The following is an 18,522-nucleotide window of genomic DNA, read 5'->3' as shown; positions in this document are numbered from 1 at the left end:
ACCTAGGGATCAACTTAACCAAGGACGTGACGGACCTATTTAATTAAAACTATAAAAATCTAATAAGGGAAATCAAAGAAGACACAAGGAGATGAAAAGACCTCCCATGCTCATGGGTAGGCAGAATCAATATAGTGAAAATGGCCATATTGCCCAAATTGTTATACAAATTCAATGCAATCCCTATCAAAATCCCAGTCACATTCTTCACTGAAATAGAGAAAGCAATCCATAAATTCATATGGAACAGCAAAAGACCTAGAATAGCCAAAGCAATTCTAGGCAAAAAAAAAAAAAAAGCAGTGCAGGAGGTATCACAATACCAGACTTCAAGCTCTACTACAGGGCCATCATAACAAAAACAGCCTGGTATTGGTATAAAAAACACATCGGAAGACCAATGGATTAGAATTGAAGATCCAGAAATAAAACCACACTCTTACAGTCAGCTGATATTCGACAAAGGAGCTAAAGACATACAATGGAATAAACATAGCCTCTTCAACTACTGGTGCTGGGAGAACTGGGCAGCCATATGCAGAAAACTCAAAGTAGACCCAAGCCTATCACCATGCACCAAGATCAACTCAAAATGGATCAAGGACCTCAATATCAGACCTGAATCCTTGAAACTACTGAAGGACAGAGTAGGAAAGATGCTAGAACTTACAGGCACAGGAAGGAACTTCCTGAATAGAGTCCCAGGGGCACAACAAATAGGGGAGAGACTCGACAAATGGGACTACTACAAATTAAAAAGTTTCTGTACAGCTAAGGACATAGCCACCAAAACAGAAAGACAGCCAGCCATATGGGAAAGGATCTTTACCAGCACAGCAACAGACAAAGGCCTAATGTCTGTCATCTACAGAGAACTCAAAAAACTAAGCCCCTCCAAGCCCAATAAACCAATTAGGAAATGGGCAAAGGAGCTAAAGAGAGACTTCACGAGAGAAGAAATAAAAATGGCAAAGAAACATATGAGGAAATGTTCAACATCCCTGGTAGTAAAGGAAATGCAAATAAAAACAACCCTGAGATACCCCTTTACCCCAGTTAGAATGGCCTATACTCTGAGCTCAGGCAACAACAAATGCTAGAGGGGGTGCGGGGAAAGAGGAACCCTTCTCCATTGTTGGTGGGAGTGCAAATTAGTACAACCACTTTGGAGAACAGTATGGAGGTTTCTCAAAAAGCTCAATATAGACCTACCCTATGACCCAGCCATACCACTCCTAGGCATCTATCCTAAACAGCAAGTCCCAAGATATCAAAAAGACATTTGTACTTCCATGTTTATCGTGGCACAATTCACAATAGCCAAAATATGTAATCAACCCAGATGCCCCTCCACAGATGAATGGATCCAAAAAATATGGTACCTATACACAATAGAATACTACATAGCGATTAGGAATGGTGAAATATTGTTATTCACAGGGAAATGGTCAGAACTCGAACAAATAATGTTGAGCGAGACAAGCCTAGAACACAGAAAACAAAGGGGCATGATCTCCCTGATATATGACTGTTAAGAAAGGGAGACGGAGAGACAGTAGAGACCAGGTCTGTGAAACCAAAAACTGCTTGTCAAATGGTATTTCCCACAGGATTGGGGCAGTGGACCCAATAGTATGTAACTAAAACCAAACAACTACTCAACATATAAAGGTCAAAAATTGACCTCTCAGGGGAATACAATAGCTCAAAAGCTATGTATGTACATTCATATAAGACTACTGTCAACATATTGTCTAATATCGACATTACATTTAAAGCCCTAGGCGGATTTTCTTGGGCTTGTCCACGTGGCTACTGTATATGTTCTTGATATATTGTATATTGTATATATGTCTACCTGACCTAGAGAAGGGAAAGAAAAACAGGTTGTAAGATATCACAAGAAATGTACACACTGCCCTACTATGTAACTGTACCCTTTTTGCAAAAAAAAATTGTCAAAAAAATTTGTGTTCAATTAATAAATAAATTTAATTTTTTTTTAAATCTGCTGTTCTGAGTATGGTCCCAGACCATACTCCATTTCTTTCCAGTTCGTTTCTACGTCTTTCTTCTGTGCTTTGCTTTGCTTCATTTTGTGGTTATCATGAAAAGTTGCAGGCCCCTTTCCAGGGATTCTTTCTCAGCCAGGTATTGGAAGTAACTTGGGTTCCAGGTCTCTCCTAGGACACTGGCAGGACAGCAGTCAGCAAGGCTGCCTTCCTGATGCAATTTTGTTTGGCAGGGTCACAAGCAACTGCAACTGGACTTAGTGACCCCTTGCCTGGCAGGCACTGACATTGGGAAACTACTGTGGTGAGGCAGGTTTAGGCTGCTGGGCTCAGCAATCTTATCTCATCAGTCACCAGGTGGAGCTTCCTGACTTAGAAAGCACATGTAGAGTGGTGAGGTCTGTGTCTGTTAATGATGACAGTCATGGGATGTTAAATCTACTCCCAGTCCCTGTTGCTCTATCTCTCCTCTTACCCATCCCCTTGAGGAGAGTATGTGCCACCTGTGTGTGTGTGATGCACACCAGCAGAGCTATTCCAGGGGCAAGGATACACATGAAGTCATTCCTCCTGAGTGCCCTGGGCTCACATGGAGTGGCAATTACCCACCTCTTTGCTATTTTTGTTTAAGGAGGAGCTTTATGTTCTGGATGTTTCCCTAAGTAGAGTCAGAGTTTGACAAGAAGTCCAGCAGCTCTGCAATGCTGAGTCCACAATGAGGAAACTTTAGCCACTAAACCTTTGGTAGAGTTACTTGATCTTTTTGTAGGTAATTCTTGCTAGCAAGCAGCTTCTTGTACATGATTTTGTTTCTCTCTGTTTTTCCTCTTGATATTATTTCCTCAATGAGGGCTTCATGCATGTTAGGCAAATGCCCTACCATTACACACACACACACACACACACACACACACACACACACACACACACACACACAGCAGTTTTGTTTGTATGAGAGGAGGATATTTTTAAATTTTTTATTGTTTTTGTAAAGGTGATTTACAAAGAGGTTACAGTTACATAAGTCAGGTAATGAGTACATTTCTTTTTGGAAAACATCACTTCTTTCCTTGCTCTCTCCCAGTTTTCTCTCCTATCCTCACACATAAATTATATAGTTCATTTTTAACATTGTGTGTATTTTGTTTTTGATAGGGTCTCAATAACTTGGTCAAGGATGGCCTTGTCATCCTACTGACATTGTCTCCTGAGTAACTGGAAGTAAGGTGGCTTTTGCTTTTCTTCTTTTTCTGATAATATCCTTAGGACTTTTCATGTTTTTTTTTCTTCCTACAGAGGTTAAATTCTGAGCTAGCAATGCAATTTGTGGTAAGGGTCTCGCTTCACTTGTTTAAGGCTCTGACTTTAGTCCCAGCACAACAACAAAGAAAGATGGGTGGGGAAAGGTGGGGGAGAGGAGGAAGAGAGGAAAGAGAAGATGAAAGAAACCCATGAAGGGAAGAAGGAAGGAAGAAAGGAATGGAGGGAGGGAGGGAAGGAAAGAGGGAGGGAGAATCTTCTTTTAGTTGTTTTAAAATTGAAGCATTAAAAATCATGAACTCGGGCTGGGGAGATAGCCTAGTGGCAAGAGTGCCTGCCTCGGATACACGAGGCCCTAGGTTCGATTCCCCAGCACCACATATACAGAAAACGGCCAGAAGCGGCGCTGTGGCTCAAGTGGCAGAGTGCTAGCCTTGAGCGGGAAGAAGCCAGGGACAGTGCTCAGGCCCTGAGTCCAAGGCCCAGGACTGGCCAAAAAAAAAAAAAAAAAAAAAAAAAAATCATGAACTCATCTCTCAGAATCTTGGTGTTTTCTGTATTATGAATTGTAAATTTTGCTATTTTTCTCCAGTCTCTATTAATTAATTGACTTATGCATTACTGGAGAATGTTCAACATTTACTACAATGTCTTATTATTTACTTAAATTGTGATATCAATAATAAAAAAATGAAATATACGTAATAATTTATTACATTGTAACTATACAATATAAGCTTGAGAATTTCTTTTATTAGAGTTTTCTTCTTTTTGTTAGATTTTCTTCTTGATGTCTAATTTTTCTGTATGTTTCATAATTCTTTGGGAGAAAATGAATTCTATGTTTTTAAGGTAACTATTTCTTTACAATACTAACATTTCTGCCTTTGCCTAGCTACTATGTTTTGAGCATAAAATACCAGTTCATCCTGAATTTCTCAGAAATTTTCTTATATCTTTCCTTTATCTGTTAATCTGTACCTACGAGTGCCCATACATTTGTCTTTGATGCTGATTTGTTGGTTATAACTTTGTGGCTTTTGAGCTTTGCTATTTTGTGCAGTACTGTGGTTAAATTCGGCCTTTTGCTGCTAGGCTGGTGCTGTACCTGGAGATTATCTTGAAAACAGCAAAGTATTTGAGGTGCACTCTGTGATTCTCCTCCACTTAATCCTCACTATACATACAGTAGGGAGTGTATAGGCACAACCTCTCCTTAGATTCTTCATAGATACAGTGTCTACAACAGTTGCATTAATTCTCTCTGGGGTAGGTTTACAGTCCCACTCCAGGATATTCCCCTCCAAAACAATAGCAGCAAAGAAATGTGAAACCACTTATTAAAATTTTTAAATGAGCAACTACTTAAAGATAATTTTTAACCAAAAAAAGTAAAAGGATATGGGCAACAAGAAGAGTAACTCATGATGAATACAATGAAAGTACATTATGTACATATATGGAAATATCACAATGAAATCTTTGTACAATTAATAAAAACTAATCAAAAAGAAAGAGCCCACCAAGTGTAGATGGATAAAACAATGCTGCCATGGTCTGTTCTGATTCCTCTCACTTTATATCAAGTCATCAAACAGGTTAGGGCTACATGCAGGCTGAAGACTGCTGCAAGTTCTCATTGGGCAGGTTTAAAGAATGTTGAGCATGTCCAGGATGTGTTTTCTTGGATGGCTTTCCTGTGTGCCTTGGGGCAGAATAGCAAATGACTGAACTATCAGGCAATGAGCCCTCCTCAGCAATCAAATTTCTAGGGTGTTTGGGCCATATTGTGTGGGTGCTTATTTTCCCCTGAGACATTCCTTCTGTTGGCCCTGCGGCGTGGCCACCTGGGGCCCTTCATCTGAGCACGCCACAGCTTGTCTAAAATCTGGGCTACTGTCAGCCCTTCTTGTCAACTGCCTTTAAGGGTTATGTCAGCAGCACTGGTCAGGCATTCTGCCAGATGAATCATGGCATGAATGGCATAGCAAGTGTCCAAGGCACTGGGTTATCCCTGAGAAACCTCAGAGGTCTGAGGGCCCTATTAAACCACCAAATTTTGCACTGGGGAAAGGATGGAGGAGCCAAGTAATCTCTTGGCCTTCTTTGGGTACTCTCCTCTCTAACTCCTTTTTTTTTTTTTCAATTCACACATCCCTTTATGGGTTCAATGCATATTGATCATGGCCACCCCTTTCATCACTGTCTTCCAGTTCTCCAAACCCTACCCATTCCTTCAACTTACTCAGTTCCATTTTCATATATGTACATCGAATATTATGATGGCATTCACTTACCCTTCCTCTAACTCCCTTCTGAAATCATCCTGGCCTGGCTCCTGATCACAGAGGGCGGGACCACTGCCTTTATTCCACTCATCTCTCAACCTTCTCCCCTTGCTGCTCAAGTGTCTCGGCAAGCCTTGTGACAGATGATCTCCTCAGCCTCAATTGTCACAGGTAATTTTCTCCAACAATCAATGCAGCAGCGTCCACAGACACCTGAATTGTGATCACTGTGTGCCTTCTGGTCCCCAGAGGAATTTAGTCCCTAATAATAGGACCACTCTCAAGAGGGTGCCTGGTTATAGACCTCTGCAGTTTGATGAGCCATGTAATATATTTCTTCTCCATTATTTGGTGCACCTGCAAATCAGGTCAGATCCTCAAACTGGACACAGAATTTGTGTGGACCATGGATTTCTTCTGCAGACAGGACAACCTATCTGTTGTCACTATAGGGGGGACGGGGTTCTATTCTCCACTTATGGAGCCTGAGTTGAAGCTGTGGGTTACCCTGTACCTTTCTCTGCATTGCCATCCCAATTCTCTCTGATGGTTTAGGTTTCCTTGCTGTTTTCTCCATAACCTATGGGTTTTCCTTTGTTGCTCAGACTTTTCAGAGTCAGACAAAGGCAACTTATATCCTAGCACTTTAGTTTCACCTAGGCTTATTTCCCCACAGGATTTCCTGTTATCCCAATCTTTCAGACCTGTTTCTTGCTCTTCAATTTTTGGAACAGTAAGAAAACATTGGAGTTATTTCCTTAAATGTTTCACAGAATTCACTGCCTCTGCTCTGTCCTGAAGGTTTTTTGTTATGTTTTCATTTTTTGTTTGATTTCCTGAATTTTTCTCCTATTTCTTTAATAACACTGATCATCTAAAAATGAATTGTCCAATAGTCATATATTTATTCTCTGTAGTTTCTCATGTTACTGATTTCTAGTTTTAGTCCATTATAATTTGATCAAATACAGTAAACGATTCCAATTTTCTTTTGTTAAGATTTGACTTACATCCTAAAATATGACCCATTTTGGAGAAAGTTTGTGGATTGCTGAGAAGAAGGTATGTTCTGTGATTTGGGGGTGAAATATTCTGTAGTCACCCGTTCATAGCACCACTGAATTCTGAAATATTCTTGTTGATATTTTACCTAGATGCCTATATAACCTGCCCATCAAAGTTGGATTTTAAAACCACCTACTACTAGTGTGTTCAGTTCTATCGGTGGTTTTTGGTCAAGCAGTGTTTTCTTATGAGATTTATTGCACTAGCATTCAGTGTATATATATGTGTGTGTGTGTGTGTGTGTGTGTGTGTGTTCAAAATTGTCTTTTCTTTGTTGATTGATTGCTTTTTCAGTATAGAGTGAACTTGTCTCTTAACTAATTTTGGTTTGAAATCTGCTTTTCAGCTACTCCTCCTGAATTAGGTTCCATTTGTTTGGAAAATCTTAACCTCCCCTTTCACTTTAAGTGCATCTTATCTTGGCCAGTGAAGACATTTCTTGTAGGCAACCAATGGTTAAGTGTTATCTTTTAACTAATTCTTTGACTGTATGTGTATTGATTAGAATATTGAAATGTTTAACATTTATAAATTACTGACATGTTTATAGTAACTTCTACCATTTTGTTACTGTTGTAGTATCTGATTCTTTCTTACTCCTCATTTGCTTATCAACTTGTCAAGTGAAATTTATGCCTAGCTGTCCTATCTTCCTCTCCTGGGTGTAGACTTTCTACTTCTTGTAGATTTTTCAGCATAACTAGCAGAGTGTCATGAACCTGGTGAAAGGAACTAAACAAATACTTGTTCAAATAGCTTGAATTGAAATTTACATACGGTGCTAATCTGGTCTTCATTACTATAACAAATACCTGAGGAAAAAAACTAACTTGTACAGAGAAAAAGTTAGACGGTTGATGAGCTCCATTGCTTTAGAGTCTGCTGTAAGATAGAATATCATGGTGGGATTACACAACAAAGGAAAAGAAGCACCTCATGGCTGGAGAACAAAACAGAGAAAGAGGAAAGGAACTGAGGTCTCACTAGTTGCTCCAAGGGCAAGAGTCCAGTGGCTTGAAAACTTCCCTCTAGGCCCCACCTCCTGAAGATTTTCTATCTCCCAATAGTGCCAACCTGAGGAACAAACCTTTAACTCATGAGCCTTTGAGGGCTTTCCAGTTCCAAATTACAGCATATCCCCTTCAGTTTAACCAATCTGTACTATGGTTCTATATGACTTCCTTTCTGAGTACTCCTCGGGGCCAGCTCTCATTTGCCCCCCACTGCCCCTCCCAGGAAGTTTTTTATTTAGGAAGGCATCACATGTGAGGAAATTTAATCCACTTGAGAACTTCCAGCAAAAGACTATCATTTGGGAGAGGTTGCTGTGTTAATCTCATGAGAAAAATAGTTCTGACAAGAACATGTGGATCTCAATACAGCTGTCTGGATGTCTAGACTTAGCAGAAATACTATTTTTAGTCCAGGCTTCCTAAATAGGCTTCATATCTCTTCCAGGATTCCTGATGAATTGTATGTGAAGTATGTTTTCAATTAACACCGAAGTTAACAAGGAACAGTGTTCAGGCCCTGAGTCCAAGCCCAGGACTGGCCAAAAAAAAACAAAAAAAACAAACAAACAAGGAAGTAGGCAAAGCAGGAAGGAAGTCATGCTTTCCTTTTTTCTGGTTCTAAAACCAGCTGGCTTAATTCCTCACAAATGTCCTGATTGTAAGCACATGGGTTATGTACAGAGTCAGAATGAATATTACGGCTTTCTTGTATCCTAAACAAGGTATTCTACTCTGTGCACAAGAAAGCTGTGGCAGATAATTATTACCACTCCAATTGCTTTCTTTATGGGTAGACAATTATGGCTTATGAGGCTTGTCTAACAAGTTCTATTCATAAGAACAAACCACTTAAAGAAAATGGTACAAAATATGGGCCCTTGGGGAGCTAGTTCTATGCTACTGGTGTCGACATAAATAATAATCAGGGGCAGAGTGGAGACTATCAAAGAACATTTTATTTTTTTCATTTATTTGTTAGGACAGTACTGGTATCTGGACTCGGATCTTCTCACATATCAGACAAACACTATACCTCTTGAACCACAGGCTTGGCCCTTTTTGTTTTGGTTTGTTTATACAATATGATCTTATGAATTTCCCAGACTAGTCTTTGATTACTGCCTCCTGAATAACTTTAAGGGAATATACCCTATACACTATTCAATAAGGAGAGAGCACTAATAAGAATGTTCTATCCTTCAGATATTGCATCATTTTATGAAAGAAAGAAATACAGACATTGCCTGAGAATTTTGGTAACAGTTTTGTTTCTTTGAGATAAGTGATTTATGTATAAACATATGCTTAGTTATTGCCCAATTTGTATGATTGGCAATGTCCTTGAGAAAGCATTTACATCCAATAATTATAATATAAAATACAATGTAATATAAAATAGAATAGAATATGATAAAGCAATTATATAACATAATACATAATGTGAATTCAGAGAAAAATGATTCTTCCTAGTGGAATTAAAGAAGGCCTTATGGAAGATTTTTGTTTGAGCTAAGCCTTGAATAATAATTATACATTTATTTTATTTCATATTTTACACACAACAGTTTCAGAATTGCAATGTTCATATAACTACTGTTAGTTAGCAAGAACAATTTAAAATATATCTTAATACAATCTCACTATTCTTTCTTTCCCTTTTTCTAGAGTTACAGTGTACCTCTATTGCCAGATATTATATCCACTGATTCCATAATCCTCTTATTTTTTTGCCATTCCTGGGGCTTGGACTCAGGGCCTGAGCACTGTTCCTTGCTTCTTTTTGCTCAAGGCTAACACACTACCTCTTGAGCCACAGTGCCACTTCCAGCTTTTTCTGTGTATATGGTGCTAAGGAATTGAACCCAGGGCTTCATACATGCTAAGCAAGCACTCTACCGCTAAGCCACATTCCCAGTCCTAATATAATCTTCTTTTAAGCATTTTTTAGGTGTTTCACAATCACCATAAATCCTTAAGTCAACGTCTATTAGGTATTGTAATTGTGTGGGGCTCAAGATTGTTCATCATGAGCTGTGGGGACAATAGTCCCTGAATTCTTTACACCTAAAACAATTGATTATGTTCATTATATTGATTATCTGTTTTGCTGAATGTAAATCTTGAATTCATGTATTCTTTCCTTAGGTGTTTTACATTATACTCCATTTTCTTCTGGTGGACAGTAGTTGTGACAGGATGAATAATGACTCCCAATGAATAGGAATCTATAAATATTACTTTATGTAGCCAAAAGGATTGAGAAAAAATGATTAAGGATCTGAAGATGGGGAAATTAGCCTAGCTTATCTAGGGATAGGGAGGTCCTAAATGTAACCATTTACTTATGAGGGTAAAGCAGAGTTAGATTTGAAACATAGAAAAGAACACAATATGATGACTAGAGAGAGAAAGGGGGAAGGGAATTGGGACGGGGGAATGTGGGAGAAAAATGAGGGAGGATGTAGTTGGATAAGAAATGTACTCACTGCCTTATGTATGAAACTGTAACCCCTCTGTACATCACTTTGACAATAAATAGATTAATAAAAAAAAATATGAAGTGGTTCCCAGCCACCCATTGAGAACAAGTTGCTGGAAAAAGTAAGGGAATTAATTCTCTTCAGACTTTCCAGAGGGAACCCGCCCTGTTGACATCTATCTTATCTTGATTTTTTTAGCCTTATAGAATGCATTTCAGACTTTTGGCTTCTAAAACTGTGATATTAAATTTTGTCAGTTCATTTGTGGCAATTTGAAACAGCAGAAATAGAATGGTAAGAGAGTATTAGTCTTCAAGAGTCTGATACTTTTGTTTACTGTCTTTGTCTTATTTGATATGCAGTAATTTCACTGTAATATATCTTGGATTAATCATTCAGTATTACTGTAATCAGTGAAACACTATGCCTTTTCAAGGTGTGGTTTCCAATCTTTTTTTTTTTTTTGGCCATTCCTGGGGCTTGAACTCAGGGCCTGGGCACTGTCCCTGGGCCTCTCTGTACTCTAAGCTAGTGCTCTACCACTTGAGCCACAGCACCACTTCCAGCTTTTGCTGGACATATGTGTATATGTGTACCATATGTGTATATGGTACTGAGAAATCTAGCCCAGGGTTTCATGTGTGCTAGGCAAGCACTCTACCATTAAGCCACATTCCAATCCTCCAATCTTTTTTAAATTGTTATTATAAAGTTAGTGTGCAGAGGGGTTACAGTTACTTAAGTCATGTTGATCTTTTTTATTTCAGGAAAAAATTATAATCCGTAGTATTTCTAGTTACTGAATTGGATCTCTTCCTAAAACATATCATTTTGTTTCTTTTCAATGCTATCACTTTCTCTTGATTACTGGAACCCATATCTAATGCTGCCAGCTTGAAGGTTACTAGAGACTTGCAGGAGGAATTCAATCCCTTTGCCACAGATCTATCTCCATGCCTGGCCCAACATGTGAGATGCTGAAGGTGATCTGGAGAGCTGGATGACTTAGATGAGTGTATGCCTTGCCCCCATGGCAATATGAGGAGCCAGCAGATCAGCAGCAATGCTTAGAGTGTAAACCTGGCTGCCTTTAGCTTCTGCCTTCCATGTCTCATGCCGTTTTCTCCACATCATTAGATGGGGGAAAGAATTCTAGAAGCTGTACATAGCTAACTTGTGTTAGTAACATTTACCACATTTCATTCCCTTGTCAATTTAACATCTGCACACACATTGTTGTTTTTCTTTTTGACAAAGTGTTATGCAAAAGGGGTACAGTTACATAATAAGGCAGTGAGTACATTTCGTGTGGTATCTTACACCCTCATTTTTCTTTCCCTTCCCTAGATCAGGTAGGCATATATACAATACCCAGTGTACCAAAATCATATACAGTAACCACATAGCATACGCCAAACTATATACTCTATACACTCACAACCATCTTAGTCCACTCCCCAATTATGAAACAAAGTTCCTTTATCCATCTTTGGGTAATGTGTATTCCTTTTTTAGTGGAGTCATATTCCTTCTTGGATACCCTGCAATTCCCACCTAAGGTTCAAGGCCAACTACAATTACCACTTGTTCTATTAGATGGTGGGGGAATGAAAGAAGGGAAGGAAAACGTTATTAATAGATAGTACATAAATATGGTCATTTCAAAATAAGGAAGAGCTACTAATAACTATTCATCTTCATTCCTGAAATTAGTTACCAAAATAAGTTACAGTCCTAGACAGTATTTTTAGCTTTTCTTTTCCATTGTGTACTCCCATCTTAGACCCTGACAATGTTTCATGGAACAGATCTCTTCCAGATTGCAGATCTTGACTTAACTTCCATTTTCTCATAAAAGTCTGTCTCATTTCTTCCTAAATGAAAGTTGACCACCTCATTAGTTTTGTCTCATAACATTCTGGGTTTACTTTTACAAGTATTTGTTGTATCTTCTTTTTTTTTTACATTTGGGTTACATGATATTTATTAAAATATTTTTTCTTCCATGATAAATTATAATTTCTAAGCTTTATAAATTGTCTAACCTTTTATAATAGTATCTGGCTTAAAAAATAAATTGTATCTTATTTCTTTATGCCTCTTCAAAACAGCATCGTTTTTAAATGAATGAATGGACAAATTAATGCCTTCCCCCCTTTTGTTACCACCTCATGGATCAATCACCAAGGGCTATCAGGTTTCTATTCTTGATATATTTCAGGTTTATTCATTTCTTTCCATCCACCAACATTCAGCTTTTTAATCCAATTAATTTCTTGGCTTCTAGCTACTCCCACATCAATTCATGCTATATAGTGGGAAGAAACTATATCATATTTGTCTTCATATATCAAGTACCTAACACAGGGAGAATATTATGAGAATCTGGATGAACAAATAAAATATCACTAATTACATGTTTTGAGAAATGTACTGGTTTTGGCTCTGGTCATCTTATGAATCTAACACCCTAAGAATGAAAAGTGATAGGTGAAGTTATCTTAAATTTTTTATTTTCAAATATCTTCTCAAAATACTGGATACTTGAACACTAAAAAAAATGAAGTTTTACTGTAAATAAAATGAGAATTATTTTTTACTCACCTAGAAGTGTGTTCTAATCAATGTTCAAAGAGTTTTAAAAGGGGGCTGGGGATATGGCCTAGTGGCAAGAGTGCCTGCCTCATATACATGAGGCCCTGGGTTTGATTCCCCAGCACCACATATACAGAAAATGGCCAGAAGTGGCGCTGTGGCTCAAGTGGCAGAGTGCTAGCCTTGAGCAAAAAAGAAGCCAAGGACAGTGCTCAGGCCCTGAGTCCAAGCCCCAGGACTGGCCAAAAAAAAAAAAAAGAGTTTTAAAAGAATTTCTACCTCTGGGCCTTTGCACACACTGTTCTTCCAATTATCTTCTCTCCCTTCTCTAATTTAAATCCTGTAAGTGCTCATCCAGCGTCCTTTCGAAATATATCTGTCCCCAGATCCCCAAAATGATGTTAGAAATTTGATACCTACTTTCCATTTTTTAGGATAGATGACTTTTGCAAATTAATATCTATTGGTATCAATTACTTTGCAGAAAATATACTGGCTTTTCTGTAGGAATTACCTATGTTCGGAATAACCCAGAAGGAATACAACAAAAATCTTTCTTTAACGGACAAAGTAAGATTTTGTATGGTTTAAAAATTTTGCCAAGGCCACTTAAATAGTATAAGGCAAGATTTAAAAATTAGGCTCCCCAAACCATGATCTTTCTACCATGTCATCCCTCCTCAGATTGTTTATTCATTGAACTGATGTGCACCCCTTTTGGGAGGTAGGTGGGGATCCTTGCACTACTGCCACTTGAGCCACACCTCCAGCCCTAGTTTGTTTTTCAAGTTGGGTCTCCTGCTATCAGGTTGGGTCTTAGGCCAGCCTCAGACCATTTTACCGCTCTCTACCACCTGAGTAGCAGAGATTATAGGTATAAGCAACCATACTTGTCTATATGGCCTTTTTCACTAGACCAGAAATCACTGAAGCAAATAGATCTGGTAAGGAGAGTTGATGAAGAGAGTTAGTGAAAACATAGTCTACAGACTAATGGGTGAAGATACTGGGGTTTCTAGATTCAGAAGTGACTGTGATGCTTTGAGGAAGGAATGATTAGGGAGACAGAATGTTCTATTATAAGCATGAGGAGGTGCCATTATACACCTATGGAAACATCCAGAAGCAGACTTTTGGTAGTTAAGAGCATTAGTTTTTTTCCTGTCAAACTGCCTTTGGTCTTGAATCTGAGCTTCATGCCTTTAGCCAAGTTTACCCCTTAAAAACTCAAGGCCTCACATACAAAATAAGAACTCTAAGCAATTGCTTCTTGAAAGAGTCATTGAGAGGGCATACTTAAATGATTTCTATAAAATGACTAGATATAATGCCTGGGATAGAATGAGAATTCAGTAAGTGGAATTTTATTAATAGTAATAAAATGATTGCAATAAATGTGATACTGCAATGTTACATTAGACCTCTGGGCTGCAAAATGACTTTAGAATATTGTGAACATGTAAGCATAATAATCAATGAGAGTAGCAAGTAGATAGAGCCAAGGTCACAACTGAGATGCTTCCAGGGTGGGCAATAGGTGAGTGTGATGAGTGGTGTGAGCACATTACACATGAAATTAGAACCCACAGAACACCAGCACTAATGGACTGGCAGAGAAAAGAAGGTTAGTGAAAAATCAAGGAAGGCAGAGAACACAGCAAGGGAGAAGACCAGAAAGGGTAAGGTCAGTGAAGCCATAAAAGAGAAACATTTCAGAGAGAAAGTCATCAACACTAGCAAGGTAGCCCAGAAATCACTGTGGCCACACTCTTCCACACAAGCCCATTTCCAGCTGTATCCTCTTCTTGTGACAGTAGATGGAATCACTTCTATAGAAAGGGCATATGACACTCAACTAGGTTGTCCCAGGGTGAAAGATGAGGCAAAAGACCCTGTGGGAAAGAAGAGCAGTACACGGTAGAACTGTGTGGCTCAGTGTCTGAAACTGTGCAGAGGGATTTTGAGGACTTCCAGTGTTCATCTTTTAAAAAGACAAGATGGTTCCACTTGAACCATCCCTACCCAGAGCTCTGACAGCTAAAATCAGGCCATGTAAGACAGCAGAAATCTTGGTCCTTCCTCCCTTTATGGAGGAATTAGCTAATCCAAATATGAAGAACATAAAGGAAAACATCAACATTCCAAACAGTTGTGCATTCTGAAGTCTTTTATTTGTGTCCATGTAAATACCAACAGTTATCAATATTTATACTCACCGAAAGTCAAGAAAACACGAAATGCAAAATGATAACTTAAAATAGAGAAACTACTCAGGATGTTAAAAAACAAGTGTGGTTTTGATCAAAACTAGTTTCTTTTAAGTAAGCTCTAAATAGACAAATACTAAATAGCAACTGGTAGCTGTTCTTAAAGGAATTACTAAGAAGCCTAAAAGAAGAGATATAGCTTTTACAGGGAGAAAAAAGGTAATTCTATAGAGTAAAAGAAAAGTTAACCTTCATACCAACCAGTAGACATTCTCAGCTAATATGAGCATACAATTCTAAACTATTACTTAACATTCCTGACAATTTCTAAAAGAGAAAACCAGGATATAGGAATGGAAGCTTTTTTGCCCAAAGTTCTTTGACTAAGTTAACTGAGTCAAGTTTACAATTCTTTTTTTTTCCTTCTTTAATGTCAAAGTGAAGTATAGAGGGGTTCCAGTTTCATACATAAGGCAGTGAGTACATTTCTTATCCAACTTGTTACCTCCTCCCTCATTTTCTCTCACCATCCCCCTCCCCCTGTCCTCCCTTCATGAGTTGTACAGTTGGTTTACACCATATGGTGGGGTCTTTTTTGTTTGGGGGGGGGGGTTTGGTTTTTTTTGTTGTTTGTTTTTTTTTTTGGCCAGTCCTGGGCCTTGGACTCAGGGCCTGAGCACTTTCCCTGGCTTCTTCCCGCTCAAGGCTAGCACTCTGCCACCTGAGCCACAGCGCCCCTTCTGGCCGTTTTCCATATATGTGGTGCTGGGGAATCGAACCCAGAGCTTCATGTGTAGGAGGCAAGCGCTCTTGCCACTAGGCCATACTCCCAGCCCACCATATGGTTTTGTAAGTATTACTGTTGCATTGGTTTGTCTTTTTATCTGTTGTCTCTTGAGATTGGTTTTCCTTTTCCCTTCCCTAGTTCCAAGTTCCACGTATATACAATATCCAGGGTACTAAAATCAGTTACAGTGATATCAGGGGTAAAACCATGGGAAGGGAATACTAGAAAGAAAAAAAAGGGTACGGTTTCACATGTTGAAAATAACAACAACAGTGATATACCACTCATTTCCATAACTTATCTTTTGACTTCTCACTCTATTTTCTTCCCCCAAATCACTTCCATATATATAGAGTACAAGGTTAATTATCCCCTTGAAGGAAAGGATACAGTGGGACTGAAACATAGATTACATATGTCTTGATGGGTGGGAGTGAAGAGCAAGGTTGGAAGACAGAAACCACATTACTTTGTGGCTGAAGGAGGGAAAGCCTAATAATCAGCAGGCCAAGTGGACCAAAAAAGACTGAGTGTCTATGTGCAGGGACCATAGCACACAGAACAAAGGCAACAAACCATAAAACTGATGCCAAGGACTAGTGTGTCTATGAAACAGTCCTAAAAAAAAGTAAACATAGCCAGGTGCCAGTGGCTCACGCCTGTAACTGATTGAAGCCAGCCCAAGCAGAAAAGTCTGTGAGACTCTTATCTCCAATGAACCACAAAATGCTGGCTGTGGAGATGTGACTCAAAGTGGTAGAACACTAGCCTTGAGCACAAAAGCTCAGGGACAGTTCCCTGAGTTCAAGCCCCAGGACAGGCAAAAAAAAAAAAAAAAGTAAACATTTTAAAAATATTTGCTTAATTATTACCTGTAATCATAAACATTTACTCTTCCAGATCTTACTAATTAAGTAAATGTAACTTTTTCAAACATAGTCGGTAGCAGAAAGTAAATTATACATACACACACATACTGCATCTTCTGAGTCATCAAGAAAGATATCATAGAATATCTTCCTCAGTACAAATACAACAGTGCTACTCACTAGGTACTATGTGAAAAATGAACTGGATATCTTATGGATGGGGATGGGAGGGAAAGACTGGGAGAGAGTGACAGAAGGGGGATGTAGTTCAAAAAGAATTGTACTGATTGTGCCTGATTCATGTGACTGTAACCCCCTGTATATCAGCTATACAAAAACAATAATAAGAAAAATTGTTTTAAAAAAGAAAAGAATATTTATGGCGAATGGTCAACCCAGTATATGGTCCTCAGTAGGCCTTAGTCTAGCATATGGCCAGAGATATATGAGTACTTTGGCAGCCCGTAGGAGCTTGATTAGGTACATGGTGTTTTTTTTACCTTCCTTCATAACCTTCTTTCTATGGCATTGAAAAAGAGGAGTAGGAATATAGAAATAAACATTGAAGAGAAAAATAGAAAAAAATCAGATTAAAAAAACAACAAAAACAATCCAGACATAATTGAGACCACTTAGTGTAGATACAAACAGCTCCTCCAACTTCCTGGAGATTCTAGAAATAATCACTGTATTACCATACAGCACAAGCCCTGGGATGACATGGAATCATCCAGAAAGTTTATATGATTTGTTATATCTTCTAGTTCAAATGGCCAGAAAACATTTGATACATGTAAAAAAAATTAATTACATTTGTAAATGTGTTATTTCTTATGTTGTGCTGGCAGTAGATTTTGAGGCTAGGACCTCACTCCCAGCTTTTTGTTTACAACTCTTGCTCTACAACTTGAGCCAGTCATCTTCCACTTCCATCTTTTTGCTAGTTACTTGGAAATAAGAGTCTCATAGATTTTTTTGCCTAAGCTAGCTTCAAGTCTTGCTCTTCAGATCTCAGCTTTCTGAGTAGCTAGGGTTATAGACATTAAGTTACCACTACCTGGCTCTTGTCCTTTTTTTTTTTTTTTTGACACAGAAAGCATCCAACTTATCTGAAAAAATTTGACATCAGAAAAATAAATCACACTGGCTCTCAATGCCATCTACATGATACATTATATCACAAGGAAGAGGACATTTACCTAAATATAAAAGGGTTTTATTCCTTCAAAGCCTTAGTATTGCCTGATTATAGGTCCTTCTAGTTTTAATCATCAATATGCAACCATAGATAGCATTTTGGAATTTCTGGACGGAGATTATTTGAGGGTTTTGGGGGTATTTTTGGTGTTGCTTTTTTGTGGTGGTTTTTTTGTATTGTTATTTGGTTTATTTTGTTGTTGTTTTTGTGTGTGCCAGTCCTGGGGCTTGAACTCAGGGCCTGGGTGTTGTCCCTGAGTTTGTTTGTTTGTTTGTTTGTTTGTTTTGCTCAAGGCTAGAACTCTACCACTTAAGCCACAGCACCACTTCCATCTTTTCTTCGATAACTTATTAGAGATAAAAGTCTCTCAGACTTTCCTGCCTGGGCTGGCTTTGAACCACAATCCTCAGATCTCAGCCTCCTTAGTAGCTAGAATGACAGGCATGAGCCACCAGCACCCAGCTAGAGATTATTATTTTACACAAGGTACAATAGCTTCTTCATGCTGCTTGATCTAAAACTGCATTTAATATAGCACTGATTTAGCCTTTTGAAGCCAGTAGTATGGTATTGAGTAGCTTCAGCACAGACAAGAGGATAGCTTTGTATTTCTTTGCCTATCTGTTACCAAAAAAAAAGCAGGTTTTCTACCCTGAACTGACCTTTACCCTGAGAGGTCCAGTTTACTACTGGATGTGTGATAAATTACCATACAACAAATTATCTCACGCTTTGTATGAAGGAAAAA

This window comes from Perognathus longimembris, chromosome 11 (assembly GCF_023159225.1).
Source record: "Perognathus longimembris pacificus isolate PPM17 chromosome 11, ASM2315922v1, whole genome shotgun sequence".
Taxonomy (NCBI): Eukaryota; Metazoa; Chordata; class Mammalia; order Rodentia; family Heteromyidae; genus Perognathus; species Perognathus longimembris.
Note: the sequence above shows the minus strand (reverse complement) of the source record.